The sequence below is a fragment of the Lissotriton helveticus genome, chromosome 6 (assembly GCF_964261635.1).
Source record: "Lissotriton helveticus chromosome 6, aLisHel1.1, whole genome shotgun sequence".
NCBI lineage: Eukaryota > Metazoa > Chordata > Amphibia > Caudata > Salamandridae > Lissotriton > Lissotriton helveticus.
Window position 1 is genome coordinate 1,003,746,079 of NC_136067.1, and position 24,791 is coordinate 1,003,770,869.

The following is a 24,791-nucleotide window of genomic DNA, read 5'->3' on the forward strand; positions in this document are numbered from 1 at the left end:
TATACACCTTGAACTCTCACCCAGTACCCCAGAGGAAAGGACTAGCCCCTGGAAGATAGCTACCAACGCCACAGAACTAGCGTCCCACCGACACCCTTCCCGCCACTATAGAAAACGCAGATTTGCTATTGCCCCATACAGAACAAAACCTCTTGTGCCCCGCAAGCCTCAGAAGGCAGGGCATAAAACATTCCAACATCTCGTGCAAATACAGGAAGGTCTAGGGCCCATGCTCAGCCTGCCCCAAGTAGTAAGGGACCATTCAGTCCACTCCTCTCTAGTAGACAACTCCTGGTACAGGGACATGACAGCAGTAGGGAAAAGAGTAACAAATGAGTCTTGCTATGTATGCTCCTACATTCCCCATGCAGTAGGTACTGACAGACTGATTTTTCCCAAGGAAGTCCCACCGCACATAGCCATGTGCCTTCTGCACTTGTACCTCTGCCGGATACTAGGGCAGATTAGGGTCCTTTCAGCCCAAAAGGTAGTGCTGCTTGTAAACGCCACCAAATGGGATTACATTTACACGGTACACCAGGTTGTCACCGACGCAGCGGGACTTAGGGAGGAGTTCAAGGAATTGCGAAGGTTAGGGGTACAGGACATAGCGTGGCATGAACGTCGTATTAAGTCACAAGGGTACATAACGAACCTCAAACCCCGGGCAGGGTGTGAATTAGCATTTAAACACCCCACAGGCCCACACAACTGCCCATGTAATAATAGAACAATGCTACGCCTCCTAGCACAGGTCTACCTTAACTACAAATGGCAGAGCCCCGGAGGGTTTTTGTGTAAGGCGGCAGCCTTGGGACCCCCGTGGGCGGACTGGAATGAAGGGGATAAGTGTGATCAAATATGGGCTGAGGAGAGCGGGAGGTACACATGGAGCGGAGAAGGAATGCCAGAACATAAAAAAGGATTCAAACTAAAAAATCCCTTCTCTTTGTTTCATAGGAAATGGCTCGGTGGCTGTTGGGCGCAACACAGACTGTAACTCCACGATTTTCAGCTTCGATATGCAGTTCGGCACCACTACTTTAATGGATTATTACTGGGCCTGCGGAGAGCACCTCTATATCCAACTACCTCCTCAATGGCTCGGACTGTGCACTTTGGTGACTTTGCATGAAATTCACCTGGTTGTACCAACATCAAATGCTTCCCACATCCTGTCACATCCAATGACAGGTGACCTGACATTCCTCCATCGACACCGGCGAGCAGCAGAGTATTTCGCAACTGAAGCCCGTGGCAAGGTCCCAGAAGAATTCCGCCTCTTCAATGAGGCCCAGCTGTTCTTCGGAGGGGCATTCCCCATTTTTCAAACTCAGGCCAATGGCCGCTGGCTGGAAGTAACTCGTTATGAAGTCATGAAAGCAATTAACAGCACCAGGGATGGCCTAAATGCAATTAGGGAAGAACTGCGCCCACTACGACTAATGGTTCTGGAACATCGCTACTTCCTCGACATGCTAACGGCCAAAGATGGTGGTCTGTGTCATCAAATCGGAAAATCCTGCTGCACTTTCATACCTGGGAACGACGAGGACAACGGATCAATATCAAGGGCCATTGAGGAATTGACTAACTTGGGAAAAGAAATGATTGAGGAAGGAGGTGCCCCTGCAGACATTATTCCAACGAACTGGTTCGACTTTGACTGGATGCCCTCCTGGCTAACTGCTATTCTAAAACTGATGGTACCTATAGTCGGGATTATGGTCTTTCTGTGTTGCGCCTTTCAGTTAGGGAGTCACTGTGTCAAGAAATTGAGTACAAAAGCTGTAGGGATGAATTACGCTAGGACAGGGATTTACCAGATACCAAGATATGAAGGCATAGATCGGGCTCCTGGGGATGGGAAAGGAGAACAGGTACAAATGATCAAGCTAGTACAAAGTAGCACACATCCAGTACCACCAGCCCCACCTCTCCCTCCAGGTAGAAACACAGTGAGTAACAACGCTGCAGCTGCCCGGTATGAATGCCTGCTCAACAAATCAGGTCAACAGTATAACCAGCTACTAAGGTCAGACGCAGACATTGCACGACCAACTAGTTTTCAGTGCTATGTCAATGATATGCCATGGATTCCACCCCTGGCAGAAAATTCAACAAAATACTCACTTAAGAGTGTGTTCATAAATGAACAAGAGGGGGCAGATGATGGAGGGTCCCGTTCTACCATCTAACATCACGAGAAAGGAGAGTTCTGACAGCCTTGGTAACATGAAGGTCTGATGTGGGCCCTGCGTGATAAAAAATCTGAAAACATGCTAAAATAACTAGCTTTCTCCATTAGTAAACAGAGGCCCCAGGGCCCACTATGCATGCAGGCTTACAAACACACGTTTCTGTGCACCAAATAAAACAAGGTGAAAATAGGCCTTCAAAAGAGTGTTTAGCTTCACTGTCAGCTCCCAGACCAACACCCACACACACACACTTGCCCTGGTACACGTGGTACAGCTTCCTGAAACCCCTGCTAACGTTATATTTTGAAACATAGCTTGCACAAGTATAAGCAGCAATTTCTAGCAATAAACAGCATCTATCATGAGAATTCACACTTTCAGATATGTAGAAATGTGCGTGACAGAAAAATGTCCTTTTTTAGTAATGTACAACATGTAACCATTGAGTTTAGAAAGGTACAAGATGTTCCGGAAATGTTCTCTTTCAAAGGTACAAGATGTTCCGGAAATGTTCTCTTTCAAAGGTACAAGACGTTCTGTCCTAAAAATGTACAGGACGTAATGTACTGAAAACATTTCCTTCCGGTGTCCAAAACACTTGTGGTTAAGCCACTTGCACCGAAAGGCCAGGGGCCAGCGTCATCATAGAACCCTAGTTCCTCAATTTTGGGTATATCAAGCCCAACTGTCAAATCTGAAATCAGAGCTTTCCTGCGGATGCCCTGCTGCATGAGCGTGGAAGGATCTCTCGGCTAGCCGAAGACTATCTGACTTGGGACGTCGACGCCTCACTCAGGTTGTGGATCTCCCAGGGCAGATAGCCCATCTCTCTCTCTCTAGATCTCTGACCCTTCAAACTATCTCTCTTCATGAATATATTCCTGTATGGTAGGCTCCTCTAACATAGGTGACTGGTCTCACTCTCAGCTATTACCAGACACTGAATTAATAGCAGAATGTCCTACTTTAGCTAATTCTACTTACGCCTTCTTTGCCCTGCCCGCATAATCCAGGGCTCTGATAGAAATGTGCAATCTATAACAATGGACCTGTTCTAGACGGTTGGCCCATAGACAGTTGGGTTCAATATTCTTGTACTCAGTAGTGTAGAATCTTTGATCATTTGTGTTAGTGCTCTTTTTAATATATTCCATTCCAGTATTACTTTGAGATATTTTGAGCATTAGTCATCCAGCATTCTTACCAGACAGAGCGAAGTCTGGATCATAGTTAGAAAATTACATTGTTGCTTGAATTGATTTGCATTTAGCTCTCTGCTTGTTAATTGAAAAATAAAGTGCCACTCCAACTTGAACGTCTGGTATCTTACATTTGTATTCCTTCTCTTACTCAGTGAAGTGCTGTGATGGTGATGTGCGAATTTTAGTCACACCCAAAAGTGGTGACCACTGACCGAAGGGGTCAAGACTTTCCCCTTCACAAGACCATGTTCACTGGAGTAGTTGTTTGCACGCTCCTGAAAGCTCTCTGGATGTTCCAGAGTCCTTAGCAATCAACAATCATGCTATACATCTCATGACAAAAAGTGTGGTTGCTTAAAAGAAATATGTGACTCTCTAAGTAGATGTGATGAGCTGTGTGTCATGGGGCTCTCGGTAGTGTAAAGCACAGTAACACAATCAACAACAAAAATGTTATATTCAGGCAAGGGTTGCAAGCACATAACATTTTAACAGTTTCACATTAAAAGGGATAGTTCTATCTAAACACATTACTAAACACAATACCTTATATGCAGTAGTGGTGTATTTAATCAGTTACTTTGCTGTGAAATTGCAATCCCTAGGGGGGCCCTGACAAAATTCAGTGGGGCTGATTATGATGTTGGTGGGTCCGACACCGACGGCACCTTGGTATCTGACCTGCCAACATCTGCCCCTGTGGTCCGCCCACCGCATTACGATGCAGCAGAAGCAGGCATCAAGTGGCGGGACTGTTTGTGGACTCAAGGAGCCTGTCAGTGCATTGGAAAGGCTATATAATACCATTATGACAGCGGCTCCACCATCAGGATTATGATGTCGGTTTCCGACAGCCATTTCAAGTCGGCCTTTCCGACATAGAAAGGCTGTCAGAAAGCAACATTGGGGGACACATTTTGCAAGGTAAAATAGACAAGAGCATGGTCTGACCAGGATAAATACTGGTAGTGAGCAATGGTCAGATTTGGGACTTGAGAGAAGACAGGCCTAAAATATGGCTGTTGTTGCCTGTGAAGTAAATATTCAGTTGTGAGTCACTAATTCTGTCTCTGTTGTCGATTGATTCATTGCACATAAGAATTTACAGGGTTATTAACCCAAATGTTGAAATCACAAAATGCAAAAAAATGCTTGGAAGATTGTGTTATGAATTGTGTCAAGTCCCACAAATCAGTTTAGAAGCATTTTAATTGCTTATAGGAAAGAGGCTGAAGAATCAGACAGATAGTCAACAATGAAGACCCTCATTCTGATGTAGGGTCTTCTTGCATCCACCCCACCCCGTTACGTGGAAGGAACCGCCAGACCATGGGTTTTCCAATTATGAAGCAACCGCACCTAGTGCAGTCAGAACCGTTCATTATTCATATGAAGCTTGTGCGGTGGGCTGAAAATGCACGTAGAGCAAGTTCCCATTGAAAAATTGACATTTTTAAACATCCCTCACGGTGCCTACCTCACAATGCAGGGATGTTGAGGGGGCTACATAGGTGCCTCCAATGGCAGTAGGTGGAGGGCCAGGGGGGAAAGGGGCCCTGCTAGAGGCCCCCAATTTTGCTGTCTGGCAGCCTTTCCATGTCAGAAAGGCCGGAGTGGAATGGCTGTAGGAAACCAACATCATAATCCTGACGGTGGAAATGCTGTCCTTAAGGGATAATGGTGTTTTTCCGACTGATTGACGGACTCCTTGATCCTGTTGGAACTGTGTCGGATTCCCCCGCAGGTTTAAACTCTGACTGCCATCATCCTAATATGGTGGTCGGACTTTAAACCTACCATATTGGGCAGAAAGCCTCTGACCAGCACTCAGAGGCTTTCTGCTCCACATCATAATGAGGGCCATAGTATTCAAGAAGTTAAAGAGTATACTTTTGAGCTTATGACAAGTAATGGTGGATGGTGCATGTGAGACACTCCGACCCCTTGTCTGGTTTGATGATTTTTAAAGAGTATGTTCTTCTTGGTAAGAAGACACATAGGATAGAGCTAGGAGTATCAGATACACATTTTCTTCAAGACAGTGACAAGGTGAATATCAGACAAAAAAATATTGTGATACAAAAATATTGTGTCAAGAACACCGGGAGATAAAAAAATATTTTTAACAAGAATATTGAAAGTAAAAATTTCATTTTTTGCCTTGTTTTTAAAATATCATTGTATGTAATATCCTTTGTAAGTGTACATTAGTATGTAATTTATTGCATTGTGTTTTATTGTACCTGTTTATTTTTTTTGTTTAGTGTTTTTAGTAAGCCAAATTTTAAGCTATGAAAGTGTTGAAATGTGTATATATATATATATTCACTGAAAAAACCATAGGTTTTACACACGTTATAGTTAGGAAGTAGCATTTACAAAACCTATGAAATTCACTGAAAAAACCATAGGTTTGACACCAGTTATAGTTAGCTGTAAATTTTACTGATATAAAACCAATGAAATTCCACGTTATAGTTAGTTGGACTCACTATAACTTGCGCGTGTAATGCACTGCTGATGACGTCACATATTACATCACTCATGACATCACTGATGACACCATCCAGTGAATGTGTGTCTTTCTGAAAAATAAATATGTGTTATATATGTATATATTATTGAATAGCTTAGTGAATACATATATTAGTGAGTAATGCTTAAATGTTTAAATATATGTATTAGTGTTTCACTTTGTGTATAAGTGGCTGCATGGGTTGTTGAGTAGGTACATGTGTATGTATATAGGTTATTAGATGTTTTTCTTAGTATCAGTATGAGTGTTTGCATGCTTTGGTGGGAGTATTACTTAGTACATAGATGCAAGAATGACTGAGTCTCTGTTTGTATGTGTTTTGAAGACAGCATATGTGCAGGACTGTATGGGTGGATGAGTGTGTATATGTCTGTGTTAGTGAGTGAATGACTGTCTTATTAGTGTCTTTATCAGTAACTACATATGTTTTAATCTAGTATATGTGAATATTGATGTATATAAGTGAGTATATGTGAGAGTGAGGGATTGTAAGAGTTCCTGTTTAAATTAGTATGTGTTTCTATAAGTGATTTTTTAAGAGAGTAAGTATGTGTAAGTTTCCTTAGAAGTAAAGTGGTAGTGTGTGTATAGCTGTTTATGCAAATAAATGGATGTTCAATAGTTTATTTGCATGTGTGAGTATATGTGTGAATAACTTTTGGATGACTGTCGGTGTGTAACAGGATGTGTAGGTGTATCACTACATATGATTAGTGAATATATGTATGAGTGACTATATAGAACTGTTGGTGAATTAGTGCATGTGTATATGGATGGTGGAATTATTGAATTGGTTGTTGTAACTGGTATGGGTATCTCCATTTTTTTGAAAATTTTAGTTTCTATTTTTGAATATGTGTTTCAAGGGTTAGATTACAGTGAAAGGAGGTCTGTCACTGTGTCACAAGGATGGTGTCATCAGTGATGTCATGAGTGTTGTAATATGTGACGTCATCAGCAGTGCATTACACGCGCAAGTTATAGTGAGTCCAACTACTATAACGTGGAATTTCATTGGTTTTATATCAGTAAAATTTACAGCTAACTATAACTGGTGTCAAACCTATGGTTTTTTCAGTGAATTTCATAGGTTTTGTAAATGCTACTTCCTAACTATAACGTGTGTAAAACCTATGGTTTTTTCAGTGAATTTCATTGGTTTTTAAAATGCTAATTCAGAAATATCTCGTGTATACAACCTATACTTTTGTCAATAAAGTTCTGGAAATATTTTTTTCGGAAACAAGCCGTTTTCTTCACTGTTCAAGTTGCATAGAGACTCCTTGTAAAGCGATACAGAATTAGAAAGTCTGTACCTTGCCTTTTTTTCAACGCATTAAAATTTGCCTGTAAATAAAAATAGCCTTTCTAAACTTTCGTGCACGACCCGGTGTGCGCACTCTCGGCAACAGTTCTCAATAAAATGGATAGCGCATTTCCAGGCTTTCGTGCGCGACCGACTGCGCGCACCCGCCTATATATTTCGTGAAAACTTCGCAATCTGAACTTATTGAATTTCTTCATAGACCCATCAAAGAACTTATACTACGTCAAAGAGACTAAACCTAGGCTTCTTTTTTAATATTATGAAAATTTTCATTAAATGGAGCCGAATGTCTTTTTAAACTTTCGTGTGTGACCGAATGTACACACCTTGGTATTTTAAAAAAATATATAAAAGGTTTTATACTTTAACAATTGTATGCTTGAATCGAGCTCAGAAGATATATTAAATCCGTATATGTTTGGATTTACTCCTTTTCACGTTTTGAAACTTCGCTGAATTAGACCGCTACTTCCAAATGGCGTACGTGACCAGATACTATCACCGCGTACACGTCCTGAGACGCGCATGTGAAGTCATGTGACTTGAAAACAACACTTCCAATTGGTTCTTAGTAGTTTCTATTCTGCAATTTACACGGAGCACTCCACCCACTTCTCTCACTATCTTTTCTACTCTCAAAAGAGAACGACATTGAACACCCTTCGGAAGACTTTGCTGAAATGGCTGCCGCCCCGCATTCATCTTCCGAATCTGAAGGAAATGAGCGACTACCTTTAAAAAGAAAAAAGGAATCTTTTATTTGGCAATTTTTCACTTATCCTGAAGAACAAAAGAAAGTGAATGCGCCAAAAGTTACCTACACGATATGCAATTCGGTTCTCTCAAGAGGAAATCCAAGAAAAAAATATTCCTTTTCCATACATACCATGGTGCGGCATGTCAAACAAGTGCACCCTGTGCAATTTGCAAAGGCATCGACAAGAGCCCTGGCCACGCTATTACCATCAGAGGTGGCCAGCACATCTTCTGGTGGACGACCTGTATCTCCATCGAGTGCTGTGATGGACTTGAGACCATATCTTGCAACGGTGCACATGAAATGCAACGAGTGTGGAGAAATTCTTCTGTACGGAGAGCAGAGCCTCATTCTTACTAAACTAAAAATTGAGAGTCATAAATGCCCCGAGAAAAGATAAATTTCTTCATTTCATTTTGATCCTGTGTCACACATGAAAATGTAGTTGCAAGTTTAAAAAATCAAAAACAACATAACACTTGTTTAAAAAAAAAAAAAGTTATTTTCAGAACTAACTCATTCTACCAAAAAGAGCTCCAGGAGCATATTATAAAGGGGGGTTATCTCTGCTTTTTTGGCTTTCGTTCGTGCGCGACCGTGTGCGCGCACCCGCCTATATATTTCGTGAAAACTTTGCAATCTGAACTTATTGAATTTCTTCATAGACCCATCAAAGAACTTATACTACGTCAAAGAGACTAAACCTAGGCTTCTTTTTTAATATTATGAAAATTTTCATTAAATGGAGCCGAATGTCTTTTTAAACTTTCGTGTGTGACCGAATGTACACACCTTGGTATTTTAAAAAAAAATATAAAAGGTTTTATACTTTAACAATTGTATGCTAGAATCGAGCTCAGAAGATATATTAAATCCGGATATGTGTGGATTTACTCCTTTTCACGTTTTGAAACTTCGCTGAATTAGAGCGCTACTTCCAAATGGCGTACGTGACCAGATACTATCACCGTGTACACGTCCTGAGACGCGCATGTGAAGTCATGTGACTTGAAAACAACACTTCCAATTGGTTCTTAGTAGTTTCTATTCTGTAATTTACACGGAGCACTCCACCCACTTCTCTCACTATCTTTTCTACTCTCAAAAGAGAACGACGTTCAACACGCTACGGAAGACTTTGCTGAAATGGCTGCCGCCCCGCATTCATCTTCCGAATCTGAAGGAAATGAGCGACTACCTTTAAAAAGAAAAAAGGAATCTTTTATTTGGCAATTTTTCACTTATCCTGAAGAACAAAAGAAAGTGAATGCACCAAAAGTTACCTGCACGATATGCAATTCGGTTATCTCAAGAGGAAATCCAAGAAAAAAATATTCCTTTTCCATACATACCAAGGTGCGGCATGTCACACAAGTGCACCCTATGGAATTTGCAAAGGCATCGACAAGAGCCCTGGCCACGCTATTACCATCAGAGGTGGCCAGCACATCTTCTGGTGGACGACCTGTATCTCCATCGAGTGCTGTGATGGACTTGAGACCATATCTTGCTACGGTGCACATGAAATGCAACGAGTGTGGAGAAATTCTTTTGTACGGAGAGCAGAGCCTCATTCTTACTAAACTAAAAATTGAGAGTCATAAATGCCCGAGAAAAGATACATTTCTTCATTTCATTTTGATCTTGTGTCACACATGAAAATGTTGTTGCAAGTTTAAAAAATCAAAAACAACATAACACTTGTTTTAAAAAAAAAAAAAAAAAAAAAAAGTTCTTTTCAGAACTAACTCATTCGACCAAAAAGAGCTCCAGGAGCATATTATAAAGGGGGTTTATCTCCGCTTTTTTGGCTTTCGTTAGTGCGCGGCCGTGTGCGCGCACCCGCCTATATATTTCGTGAAAACTTTGCAATTGCAACTTATTAAATTTCTTCATAGACCCATCAAAGAACTTATACTACGTCAAAGACACTAAACCTAGGCTTCTTTTTTATTATTATCAAAATTTTCATTAAATGGAGCCAAATGTCTTTTTAAACTTTCGTCCGTGACCGAATGTACACACCTTGGTATTTTTAAAAAGAAATATAAAAGGTTTTATACTTTAACAATTGTATGCTTGAATCGAGCTCAGAAGATATATTAAATCCGGATGTGTTTGGATTTACTCCTTTTCACGTTTTGAAACTTCGCTGAATTAGACCGCTACTTCCAAATGGCGTACGTGACCAGATACTATCACCGCGTACACGTCCTGAGACGCGCATGTGAAGTCATTTGACTTGAAAACAACACTTCCAATTGGTTCTTAGTGGTTTCTATTCTGCAATTTACACGGAGCACTCCACCCACTTCTCTCACTATCTTTTCTACTCTCAAAAGAGAACAACGTTCAACATCTTTCGAAAGACTTTCTTTTCACGCGATAATGTGAAATACTGAGATTGTTACAGGATTTTCTATCAGATATGTGTTCCCATTTCTATTGAAGCACTAACACCGTGGAAAATTCCACCGATAGCAGTGATATTTTTAACGCCGAGCACCGGCGATTTTTATCACTTAGAAGCCTTCCTATTATGAAGGTTTATCTCTTAAGTCTCTGATTCTCAAACTGTGCAACACGGCTCCCCTGTGTGCCGTAATGAAGTGCTAGGGGCGCCGCCCACACTCTAGTGTGACTAACCATCTATAAATTCCACAGACATCTCTACCCTGTTATCTGCAATTGTGAGCATCAAAAGGAGCTGCGCTACGCCCCTGTGAGAGGCCTCACTCCCACTGCTGCAACGGCTTGGCAGTCCTCCAGATGCACAGGAACAGCCCCTCTGATCCATTGAAGTTCTCTGTCGTGAGAGGCCTCACTCCCACTGCTGCAACGGCTTGGCAGTCCTCCAGATGCACAGGAACAGCCCCTCCGATCCATTGAAGTTCTGTGTCGGTCTCAATACCACTTACAAAATGAAAATAAGCACTGAAGAATATTCAAGTATGTAGTACTCCTCCTGCTACAGCATACAGAATGCATTCTATTACCTATAAAAAAGTCAAACACCCACGCTACAATCATATAGGACACTTCCTCTAAAGAAGCCTGTGAATAACTTTAAAACTTTAGGTTAACCTTTTTTTACTCTCTCATCATTATTAAAGATAAGTATTTACAATGCTAAATTAAACAATGCCATGGTTCTTGCTTTTTAATTTTAAAAATCTTGCAATCTTTCACAAACCCAATACTCATGGCTTCTTTTTCGTGACAAAAATCTTGCAATATTACATACCTACATAGAATAACAGAAAAAACATAACACTACAAAGGCCGAACACTCTACTAAACGCGGATTTGTAACCTATGACGCAGATTTATGTTAACTACTTCATACCCAGATATGCACCAGTTAATGTGCACCACAGTATGCTAGTGCTCCGTTACCCATGGTGTGCCACATTTGAAATGTGGCGCACCATGCTACAAAAACACCATACATGCGTAACACATCTGTGCTGAAAAAGTAATACATTGCTAGAGTTGCATCGCAAGTGTGATGCAGCTCCAGCAAGGCTCACCAATGCACTATATTCACAATACTGCGTCAATACCTACGCCTGCTTCAAGCACATGCACAGTTTTGAAACAGCATAGGTCTGAAAGTCACTGAGTGAAATATCATGCATTACAGTCAGCCACTTTCAAGACGCATTCCTTCAGAGGAACACTTCCTTATGGTGCAGGGCTTTAGAATGTGACATATCTCCTAGATCCATAACGTTGTAAATATGGTACATTATTTCCACTGTCATTGTATTAAATAAACTGACGAAATTGTGGCGCAAAGAGACGCAACGTCAACATAAAGCTGCTACAATGTGTTTTAAAGTGCCCTTTAAATTACAACCAACACTCTCTTTGAAGAGACCCCTCATGTTTTTTTAACACCTGTTAAGTCCTTCCATGCTCATGCGGAGCCGCTCCATCACGAGCATTGCCTCAGCTGTCCTCAGAATAGACCAGTTTTGTCATGGGCTTGCCACTGTGCTTGCACAGCACTAATATTGTACCTCCAGAACACGTTCTATTGACTAAGCAGAGCCATGACAGAACCACTGTATCATGAACAGATCTCAACCGTGGCTCATGAAGGAGTACCTCTATCATGAGCATAGAAGTACCACTCAGCCCCCCGGCCCCCTAATGCTGAGGCAGAATTGCCACTGCAGCAAAGGACTTAAACTCCTGGAAAGAACAACATGTAACATTTAATATCATTTCCCACCAATGTTTTCATATATCAGTGTTGCTGAACTCACTCAGTAAAATGTCGCTCATTTCATTAAATCACTTTTAAAGCATGCCTTATAACAATGCACCCAATCCTATGTGGAAGTGCTTATATTAAACATGACATTGCTTTAAACAGGATAGACAAAGAAATGACACAGTGATGTCAAAGTTTCTTTATTTTTTATACTTACCTAAAAAATAGTAAAAAAGTAAAGTAAATTTCTTTTCAAAACGTAGTACCTGTGGAAGAAAAGTAAAAATAAGATTATAATGTACATTTCATAAAATAAAAAAAAGTAGGAGTCAATAAGAGAGAGGCAGAGAAAACTCTCGGATGTTATTAGTTGTACTTACCTTATAAATATAATATCTGTGGAAGACAGTAAAAAAATATGTTTTAATACATATTTCTAAATTCAATGTAACAAAATAACTCAAACAACAAATTAAATGGTTTATTTTTGCTGTCCTCAGAATACATTGATTTTCACTATAAACAGTGATTTAAATATTAATCATCATATAACAGCGGGGAAAAAAAAACACAATCAAAATGATTGTGTTTAAAAAACCCATCCAAAATCTCCATACATATTATAAATACCTGAAAAAAACATATCTTAAATGTTTTTCTCAAATTCGCAATTTCTTGAGTAAGCACACTACATCTTCCACAGTTACAAACTAATTAAACTATACGACCTATTTTTAAATATATCTCAAAAAAACACTGTGCAAGTATCTCCTATAAAAATCTATCTTAACTAAACATTTTCTTCTCTCATACCTTTCCGCGTGGCCAAATTGTATAAGTTAACTCATTATCTTTTAAATACCTCTCCCAAAAACTTGCGTCCATATATGTTCTAAAATAATTATCTAAAGTACTCATTTTCTTCTCTCATATTTTTCCACATGGCCAAATACTATGAGTTTTTCTGAAATTTCTTAATCTTAATCTTATCTATTCTTTTGTGAACCTTTACAGTAACAATGTGTAACATGTTTTATACCATCAAACATTAACTAAATTTCTACCTGATGTTATCACTATACCAAACACAAATTTCATTTATAGATTTGTAGACCCTCAGTCACATGATATTTGTAAACAAGAAAGTTTCATATCTTTACAGTATTAATCTTCCTACAGCAAGTGATTCTACTGAAATTTGGGTTCCAAAAATAGCAGATAGGAGTTAGTTAAGGCAAAAGGCAAACGTTTCTTAAAAGTCAATTGGGTATCATTGCAAAGCGTCCAGCCACTTCCACACTTCAAATAAGCTGTACAATGTCCTGATGATGTGGAAGGCCCTTCATGAAAAATGATGGCTACAGTTACAAATGTTCTTCTAGAAATAGATACTTGAGTAGCCACAACATTTTTAATTAAAGTTGACAATTTACTCCCATCAGCTCTGCATCGTTGAAACATTAATATTACATATTGTCCATATCTATGGATAAATAAAGTTGCTAACATTTTAGACTTACATTGAGAACAGACCATGTTCTGATGCGCATCTTTTACTAGTTTATTAAAAGACACTTCTTTACAGTCTGGTAATGTTAAATATATGAATCTTTCACTGTGTATATCAGTACTAGTTGAAAATGAGCAATTATCACACTTATGTTCCCATTTATAAGAAAGGCCAAAAAGATTATCAATATCTACACCTTCATCTTCCAAAACTGTAAACATATACATAATAAATTCCTGACAATCTTGCTGAATATTCTGTGAAAATTGATTTACTCCTGCACATATGTCTAAAACATTCCTTAGTTCTGAAACACTTCCTACTTCACTTTCACCACTACTACATTTTTCAAATATAGAATTTAAGGAATAGCAAAATGTTTGCTCTTGATTTTCTACAATCTGTTCCTTAACATTTTTTTAGAAAAAAAACAACATTAACTACTACATTTGCATAACAGTTGACACCAGACCTGTTTTCAAACTTAAATCCAACAATCTCTTCAATACTAACCGTTTTCTTATGCCTACCAACAACAGCTACATCTTTTTTTCGTCGTTTCTCAACTACTTCAGCACATTTCTCCTCATTTTTCCTTTTCTGACCAGCCATACGCCTTTCAATTAAAGGATATTGAGGTAAACTTGGAGCATATTCTCTTCTTAACCTATTATACTCCTTCACACAATTTAAATCTGCACTAATCTTTGTCTCATCATAATCAATTAAATAAAGTCCACATAAAGTTCTAACTCGCGATAAAGCAACATATGCCATACCCTCTTTGAATACAGTGCTTCCAATATTTACCAAAGCACAATCTACACTTAAACCTTGAGATTTGTGAATAGTCACTGCATATGCTAAACAAATTGGAAATTGCTTCCGACGGACATATAAGTCTTTCACAAGCAAAAAACGATTTGAACAGCGACTAATTTTCTGAACTTCCTCAATTCCATCAAATTTAATTCTTAAAAATTCAATCTCATCTCTATTTGTATAATTGACAAAACCAACAACATTACCCATTGCTCCATTTACCAATCCTCTTTCTACATGTAAATTTCTCCTTAAAATTATCCAACAATTTAAACATACATACAGATTTTTCTCTAAACCAGCAGTTTTAGATATACTTTTTTGAAGAGAATCCAATTTTAACTTCAACTTTTCAGACAAAACAATAGTACTACCTTCATGCTCTATTCTATCTTTAGCTTCCAGTTTCCTAATTTCTTGATTTTCTAAATTCAACATTTTCTCATTAAAAACTGAACATTCTTTCACAGTTGGCATCAAGCATATCACTGATTTATCTGCTACCTCTTTACTATATATTTTCTCAGGTACATTATCTTCATTAGGAAACAGCTTGGAAAGTAATCGTGTTCGTAGAGTGTGTTTCGCATCTTCAGTTAGTTTTCCAATCCTTATATCTTGAAGAATATTTCCATATTTAGTATCATTTGCCTGTCGCATATTTTGAATCAGTTCAGTATATTTGAAATGTGACCATATCTTAACATTTCCAATACTGCCCAGGCACTTTCTAGTCTCCTCATGCGTAACAGTTTCAAATACAGGTTGTCCTTTCACTGGAGTTAGTTGGAGTAGATCTCCAAAAACGATGACATGTTTACCTCCAAATAACACATCATACTCTGTCTTAAGTATCTGTTGCATTCTTAAATGCACAAAAGCAAGCATTAAATTAGATACCATGCTTACTTCATCAATAATAAGAAGTTTCATTTTTTTAAGCACTCCAGAAACTTCAAAACAAGCTTCTCCAGATAGCTTGTGATATTGTAATTTATTTTCATGTTCAACTGGCAGCATCAGTAAACGATGTAAAGTAATACCTTTAATATTATGTGCTGCCAATCCAGTTGGAGCAGTAACAACACACGACAGTGTTGACTGAGTTCTTTGCTGTAAATATGTAGTAATTCCTTTAATTAGGAAACTTTTACCAGTTCCAGCTTCTCCACTTACATATAATCGAATAGGTTGAAATGACATACATGAGCAATCTTTTCTCTCATGACGAAAGCCATGCTCAATGTGCTCTGTCACTTCATCATATATCTGTCTTTGCTGAACATTAAATTGCTTCTTTAATTCTTCTAAGTTGATTGCTTCCTCTTGACCTTGCTGCATTGCTCTTTCCACCTCATCCATGGCGGTGGCTGCTTCATTTTGGATAATTGGTTGTCCCAGTGGATCTTGACTTAATGAAGCCGAACTTTGACTATCTTGTGAACTGTCTCTAGCACTCTCCGCTGCAATTGTCGCTTCTTGCTCTATTTCATCATTCAACATTTGGAGATAATTACTAAAAACAGGACATTCAATACTACTTTTAGAAGCGTTGAATGAATCTTCATAACTATCAAACTCCCCAAGTAGTTCCTCTTCTCTACGCCATGGTTTAAAGAGTTGCAAAAGAGCAAAATAGTAAACTTCTCTTTTGTCAGGTGTTTCGCAACTCAGTTTCCGATGATTAATCAAGTGTCCTTTTCTTTGTTTCACCAGACATCCTTCTTGTCCAATTACAGCGTATACACCTTTATCAATGTTCTCTGTAACATTCCTTTTAAAAGTGTAGTTTTGAAGTATTTCATACAGACAAATGTTTTCTAGAAGAGTACTTCTATTTGGATAGTATGTATCCAACATATTTGTTTTCAGAATGTCTGTACTGTTTGGTTCTTTCTGGGCTAAATATTCAATTTCTTGCACAGGTTTTAGAACACGGTTTCGTGTTTCTGCAAGACCCAAACTCACCCAGAGAATAGTCCTTGATTGAGCATAAAGACTTGCTGATGATAATCGGTCACAACATTCATATGCTCCAATTTCTCGATGAGACAACATCTTCAAACTGTACGTATACAATTTCTTGCTTAGGCTCTTTTCATGAGAAATGTCTTCCCACATCTCCTTCAGTTCCGTCTTTTCAGATTTTGTGATGTAAGACGTTACATATCGAGCCACAGCAATAGAGTTGTCTGCAACATATTGTATGTCCATGTTAGCATTCCACATGGACAAAATGACTGGGTTATAGTCATTTATATATTTGGATTCTTCACCTCTTCTTAAATTGTATGTATTTTTAGGTGACCTTCTTCTGATGTTATGTCGCAAAGATGACATCAAATTGTTGACTCTTCCTTTTGAAAGTACCGGTCGTGCAAATCCAAAACGACATTTGGTGTAGAATTTACTCTTTGATTTGAATTTTCGCCGACAATATTTTCCACAATGATGACTTTGAAAGCGTAACACTTTTCCTCTTAAGTCCTTATCAGTTGTACTATTAGGTATGTCACAAGTGGCATACTGTTCAATAAAAGACAGTACAGTCTCATCCGAGTCTCTTCCAAATTTAGGAGCATCCTTGATCCATAACAGCATATGAATATGAGGAGCACCTCTTGCTTGGTATTCTTTTCTCCAAAAGAAATCCAGTACTTCACCAAGAGGCGGATTTTTCTTGTTTGTAAGAAAAGACATCATAGCTTCAAATCTATGATTAAAATATCTGCAAACATTAACCGGATCTAACGAACACAGTTCTCCGGGTGTCTTGTAGTTTATATTTTCTATGTTTGCATTCGCCTCCTGAAGAAATTCAAGTAAATCTTCCCAAGCATACTCTGCACAGCTTAGAGTTAAAAACCATGTTGGTGCTCCTAAGTTTCTAAGCATGCACTTCAAATCTCCATGACGACGGTACCAATACTCATTAGTACCACGCTGACAAGCCATTAAATTAATTAGATGTGAATCCAAAACACTATCTTTCTGTTGCACTTTATCCATAAATTCCTTTGCTGAAATATTATGCAGATGAACTCCACTTTTTAAGATATGGTTTACTGCATAAGAGAGCCCAGATAAGTCACTCTCAAACAGAAGATGAAACAAATATGGAATGCATTGGCGAAACCTCGGATCTTCTGCATATAATCTTGTTGTACGGTATTCAGATGCAGGAATCTGCATAGGTCGATCATCATATCGTGTACCTTCACCTGTAGGGAATAACTGTGGGAAACAACGACCTTCCAAACTTTCTTCCCACACACTAATAGGATTTCCTTTCGCCTTTTTCATCTGAAATAATTCAATAGCATTCCCTATTGCTTCTTTGGAATGCAGTGGATGAACACTGTAATGTTCATAAATTTCTTCACTTCTGGATAGGTCAACCTTTTCAATTTGTCCAATAGACAAATCACTCTCCTCTTCTTCACTTACATCTTCTTCTTCCACGTATACATCTTTATAGTACTTATTGTTTTGAACTAAATACAACGTTGCCTTTTTAACTTTTCTAACATCCACTAAATCTTGCCAGATTTTCTTACTCTTTGTAGGTACACCATTAACTAGAATAACTAGAGGTTCCTCTTCTACATTTTCAACACCAATTGTTTCCATATTTTTTTTTAAATCAAGTGGCAAATATACAACTCAACCCTTTAATCCTCTTTGTAAATCTGAAGGATTTAATTTACCAGTCTTAGGCTCCATACGAACAATAGCCTGAAAAGGATGTACACATTGGATCAGAATAGTCTCATAAGTACTTAAATCCATCAATTCTGATGGAATATTTATCAACTCTAGATTATTATGAACAGCTCAAGCAGGCATTTTATTTTCATTTAATTTATTATAACAATATTTACAAATACGTTGCTCAAAACCCAAATCAAAATAATTTTCCACCAACAAATAAGTTGCAAAATCTTTCCATTGACCATTATTTTCATCTTCACTTTTTAAATATAAATCAACTAACCTAGTTTGACTTTTGTAATGAATGCGTCGACAACAGACACAAGAAAAATTTGGTTTCTCACCTGCAATTACCTTAAACTTTATTATTTCCTGTTCAAAATTTTCAATATTAACATGTCCAACATTTTCTAACACATTTCCTTCTATGATTATATCAGTTTCTGCATTATCTTCCTCTGGACCAAAATAACTTACCTCAATTTCTGCACAAATCTTCTTAACATCTAAATCACATCCATGCAAAAGAGCACTATTTAACTGTTTAAGTTTAAGTGCTGGACTTTTTGCATAATACAACTTTCTCACTAATTTTCTCATTTTAGTATGATGCACTGCTAACATCCTGAAGTGATGAAACACACTCTGGCATATTTTTTTAGAAAGACAAGCCAGAGAATGACCTTGCAGACCTATTTTTTCTCGCACTCTGCAATGATCTAATTCTTGCAACATAACAATTTTTTTTCCAAGACTTTCTTTAGTGTACTTACGTAAGAAATTGCGAAATAAATCAATTGAATCCTGTCGTACACTACAAATGCTACTACAATTCCAACTGTAAACAGGAACATTAGGACGTCCCCCTGAAGCTTCTCCAGCCATCACCTCTTCTGCATTTCTAACCACAATTTTCTCTTTCTCAATTACACATCCCTCCTTCACCTCATATCCTCGACCACTGGTGTCAACTGCATGCAACAAATCGTTACTTTGAAAGTAACTCTCTTCATTAAAAAATGGTTCAGAAGTAGAAGTATGCATCCACTTCCCAGAAAACACTTTACAAAAATTACTCCTATTTATGTGTCTCTTCCATTTACTTTTAGCTTTTAAAACTCGTATTGCCTTATTTAGCGTATTTATTCTATTAAGTACTAAAATAAATAATTTTCTTTTTGTCTCAAACGCGCGCTCAACAATACCCTCTATATATTGTTTCTTCTTAAGAAAAGCAGATCTTCTTTTAGAAACTTTCTCCTTTTGTAAAAAATTCGAAACTACTCTTTTGTAAAACATACGCTTCCTGATTTGGCTAAATTGATTCATCCGAGTTTTACTGTACAGATTTTCCTGTCTGCTGATTCCAGAAACATTTTTATCTTTGGTTCCATGTCTCCTTCTCGATACTGGTATACTTTTTTCCTTGTCGACTTCAATACTAACATTTTTCCTTCCACATATTGCTCTCAAAAACGTTTTGCTTTGCTTACCAGAAGCACTCTTCTTTTTACCCGTCCTATGTCCTTTTGATACTTCTTCAATTCCTTTCTTCTTCAAATTGTAAGTCCGTTTATAGAGCTTTCTTTTTTCAGTTCTGGTCGGCATCTTAATTTAAGATTTTGATGAAATTCTCAATCTGTAAAACACAAACATAACAAATATTATAGTTGACTACTAGCATATAACGTACAAATTTAAACCACAGATTCATTTTCTAAGTAGAATAAAGAAAATAACAGAAAGTCTCTGAACAGAGTAGGAAATCCTATAGTAAATGTTGGTTCTTAATTTTATCACACTCCATATCTGTTTTAACATTATAGACAGTTTTTAATTCTAATTTTTAAAGCATACAAACAGTACACTTTTTTCAAGAACTATGGGTCATCGTAGATGTTTTAACCTTTTTTACTACAATCTCTTTTACACTTCATGAGAACATGTCTTATCACTCTCATAAAGCACATCATCGATGAATAGGACAAGAAAACTGTCTTCAAGAATGCTTTACTATCAAAAAAAAATGTATTCATTGAAAAGTTCATAATCTAGTAGAACTTCCAGCATTATATCATCAGTAACTTCTTCAAGTCCAACGTCCTCATCTCCTTCTACCATCTCTAAGTAAGCTGAGTCTAAAGATATGTCCATAAAATCATTATTTTCATCTATTTCCTCTTCAATGACTGCATCTAAGATTTCCTCCATCACTTCGTTAATGATTTCAAAATGAATTTGTTTCTCTTCTGAGGAATTCTCCATAACTAGACTCAGTTTATTCTTCTGTATCCTTTTAAAAAAATATACAGACTAAATTATATCTTTTTTCATAAATGTATAACTTAAAAGTACCTTTACTAATTTTTAAACTACATATATTTTTATAATTTCTAACTTATTAACTGTATATATATTAAGATACCACGTTCCGCTTGTTTTGAAAATAAATTGGCAATATAACCCTAAACATTAACACTGATCTTTTTTTTCCATTAAATAATTACTGTTCTTAAAAGACATTTTACAGTAAAATTTCTTTTTAGATTTTCTAGATATCACAAATATTGATTAACTGTAGAATTAATTTTTAGAGACCCATTTTTTCAGTTCACCAGTACAAAGAGCTATGTAAACTATATGCACTCTGAAGAGAAGGCTCACACTATACAAACCATAGCATTCACTTAACAGATTACTCCACAGAGACAGTTCCTTTTATGTTTCAACAGCATACTCACCATGTAAATGTCATAGCATATACAAAATGTCATACTAAGCATGAAGAACAACCTCATAATAAACCTCTGCATGAATATGTAAAACAATACCTATACATAGTATAATCACAGATATGCAGGAAAGATACCCATCACACCTAGAACCATATCATAATACCTCTCTGTAAATAAAAGAGAAAGACTGCCAAACATAATGCAACAAGATTTCAAAAATCATGAGCATTTCACAAGATTTAAGTAATGGAAACATGAAAGAAGTATACCCCAATGATCCATAAATCTGAACTCCATCAAAAACAACACATGCACCAAGCCCATTAAAAGATAATTTCAACTGTCAGTGGAGAATATCTCAAAATACATATCTAGTATAAGCAGATACAACCCATGTGAATAATTCAAAATAAAATCATATTTCAAAATGAAATTTTACAAACATTTAAAAAAATCTTCTTCATTATTTTCATGTGCACCCAAAAAAATTGCCTATGCAAAAATACCAACTCACCTGAAAAAAAGAATATAATTCCTCAACTAGTGTAATTCAGAAGGCAGGTTGTTGCTTTTCACCACCAAACACTGTAAAAAAGAAAATAATAAAATGTAATTACCTTATTACAGACTTATTTCTTACACAACATAGAGCCATTATAGCAAAGAACAAGCATAACAGATAAATTCCCCAACATTCTCTATCATTACAATAAGATACAAAATGTCTCATTTATGAAACCATTGCGCCACAGATATGTCACTTTTTCCCATGTTAAAACTGATGCACCAGCGACACAAGGCCTTCATAACTAAAAGCCCATGTGACGGAGAACAAGTGCATAGACAGAAAATACAGGGCCAACCTTGGGCATATGCAAGCGGTACACCTGCACAGGACCACCAAACCCCAGGAGCCACCATATTAATATATATCCTTAATATAATAATCCTCTAAGATGCATACATATTTGCGTAGCGGCCCATAGCAGGAATTTGGCGTGCTCTGGCTCTGTTCCACTTCCAAACACCTTGATCCACCCCCCCCCTATTCAGTGGGCTGCACGCTCTGCCCCGCCCAAACCCCCTGTTACAGAGCCCCCTACCTACGCTCCCTGCCCAGGGCTGCCATGACCCTATACCCGCCCCTGGAAAATGTATAAGACACAGCAACAGTAAAAATCAAAGAATAGGCAACATGCAGAAAAACTGCACAGTAGATAAAGAAACATATGTTTAAGATAACCCCATTGAAAAACATGTAGTCATTTTTTTAATCTGCCATGCATCTAGCCCTCCAGGACCGCTTTGGAAACTCCTGCTTTAAACCTTTACATTCCATTTTCACAACACACACGTTTTGTAAAAACCAATGTAATGGACAACAACTGCATACACAGAAATGCAGAGCTGGCCTTAGGCATATGCAAGCTGTACACCTGCACTGGATCACCAAACCCCAGGGGCCACCATGCCAATATATATCCTTAATATAATAATTCTCTGACAATAGATACATGTTTCTGTGATGGCCCATGCCAAGAATTACGCGTCCTCTGGCTCTGTTCCACTTCCAAACACCCTCACCCCTCCCCCCTCTTCACTGGGCTCCGCACTCCGCCCCGCCCGGACCCCCTGTTACAGGGCCCCCTACCTACGCTCCCTGCCCACGGCCACCATGACCCTAGATCCGCCACTTGAAAATGTATAAGACACAGCAATAGTAAGACTCAAACAATAAGCAACATGCTGAAAAACTACACAGTAGATAATGAAACATATTTTTTTGATAACTCAATTGAAAAACATGTAGTAATTTTTTTAATCTACCATACATCTGGCCTTCCACGACCGCTTTGGAAACTCCTGCTTTAAACCTTTACATTTGATTTTTAAACCATACACACGTTTTTTTCCAAAGCTGCATATTAAACGCCTAAACATGTATTTAGTCGTCCACATGCAGGCACTTTCAATTACATGACTTATTTAAGTGGAATCCCTGTAATGTTGCATATCTTTCCAAAAATACACCAGTGCCTATTATTATAACGATTTTTTTTCATTCTTCATCAGTGATATTATTTTTTACATATAATGAAAATCACTATGACTTTTTAAACGACAAAGCTTACGCGGTAAAAATCACTCTGCATTTGCTTCCCTTTAAGAATGTAGTTTATCTACCCCACGCATTTGAACCTTGATGTTTCCATCTGGCAGCAAATTCCGGCCTTGAATCACAAGAGATGAACAACAGCCTTATTGTCACAAAAAGAAGTTAGCGTAGCATCTGTTCGCGAACATATCTTTCACTTAGCTAATATTCACAGACAACACCATTCCTTATAAAAGAGTGGCCTTCCTTTACAATTTACTGAGGTGACTCCCTTAATTTTAATCGCATCCTCCACTTCAAGACAGGCTATTTTTTTATAACTACTAAGCAATTGTTTAGTGACCGGACTGCCAAAAATTATATCAAGTCATTCTGCTACTCTTCACTCCATGCTCTGCGACCTATTTCTGTGGACTTCCTGTTGAACTGCCAGTGCTGCGACGTTTGTGTTCCCATCTCGTTTATTTCAAAATGGATGTCCCTCCTGTCTTCGCAAACAAGCCGGAACACTTAGAACTATTTCGCCAGAAGATGCTTGACTACTACGGCATCTTAGCACTCTCGACTCTGAATACTTCATATCGATTATCATTTCGATATTCCTATTTCACCTGTGTACAGCCTGTATTTCATTGCCTGAGCTGTGATTTCATGTGGGCCCTGGACTTATGTCTCTGCAACTTGGTACCTCCTGAAGTGAATTACAATCATCTCATGAATCCGTTAATTGATCATGAACAGCTATGTTGCAACGGAGGGATTATGGCCTTTGCAGCGATACAAGGAGTTCTAGGTCATTGGAATATATTCGCAGCGGCGCAAGATTTCCTGACAGACAGCTACATTGAAAACCCACCGAGCTGTCCTCTGATGGTACTAGAGGCTCCGATAATAACAGATCATGAATGCTGCTTTCCTCTTTTCAATTGGATGGCTGACATGTTTTCGGATCATAACAGTGACTTCCTGTTAGAGGCACTTGCTGCCTACTTTGCCTATACAATACTTGGATGACTGTTATGCAAGCCATTGACGTCCACATTTCGTTTTGCCTCCCTATCTTTTTCACGTTTTCTTGGATATTTTCTTAACATGAACAAACCTATTGGCTTTACTAACAGTGGACCTTATGATTTCCTGCTGGTTAAATTTTGATCTTTTCTGTGGACTAAATTTTTTTTCTTCAGCTACTCGATTTTGAACTTTATTTTTTATTAAAGTCTAATCTCAACAATTCTATTGTATATCTTATCTTATGTTCTTTCAAACGTACTCGAAGCAAAACTCGCTAATATATGCTACATGTGCCCTAATTAATGTGTAAATATAGAATGAGTTTTTTATAACTGTAAACGCCATTTCACATTTGAACTGCTTATTTCCGCCTCACACACCTCTGCTCCTTTAATTTTCCATAAACTAAAATATTTTTTAATACATAAGAGAAAAATATGTTCTTTCAATAATATTTCCATTGTTTTTTGTACTGTACTTCAAATGCAATACTGCAACCTTCAAAAGATATCTCAATACAGTAGTTCTTCTCAACACTGATTTGCGAACGATCCAACACATTACATACATGCACCTCTCGCCATTTTGTCGGTTTTGGCGCGTTTCTTTTCCCTTACACAATAGCATAACAGAAACGTGAT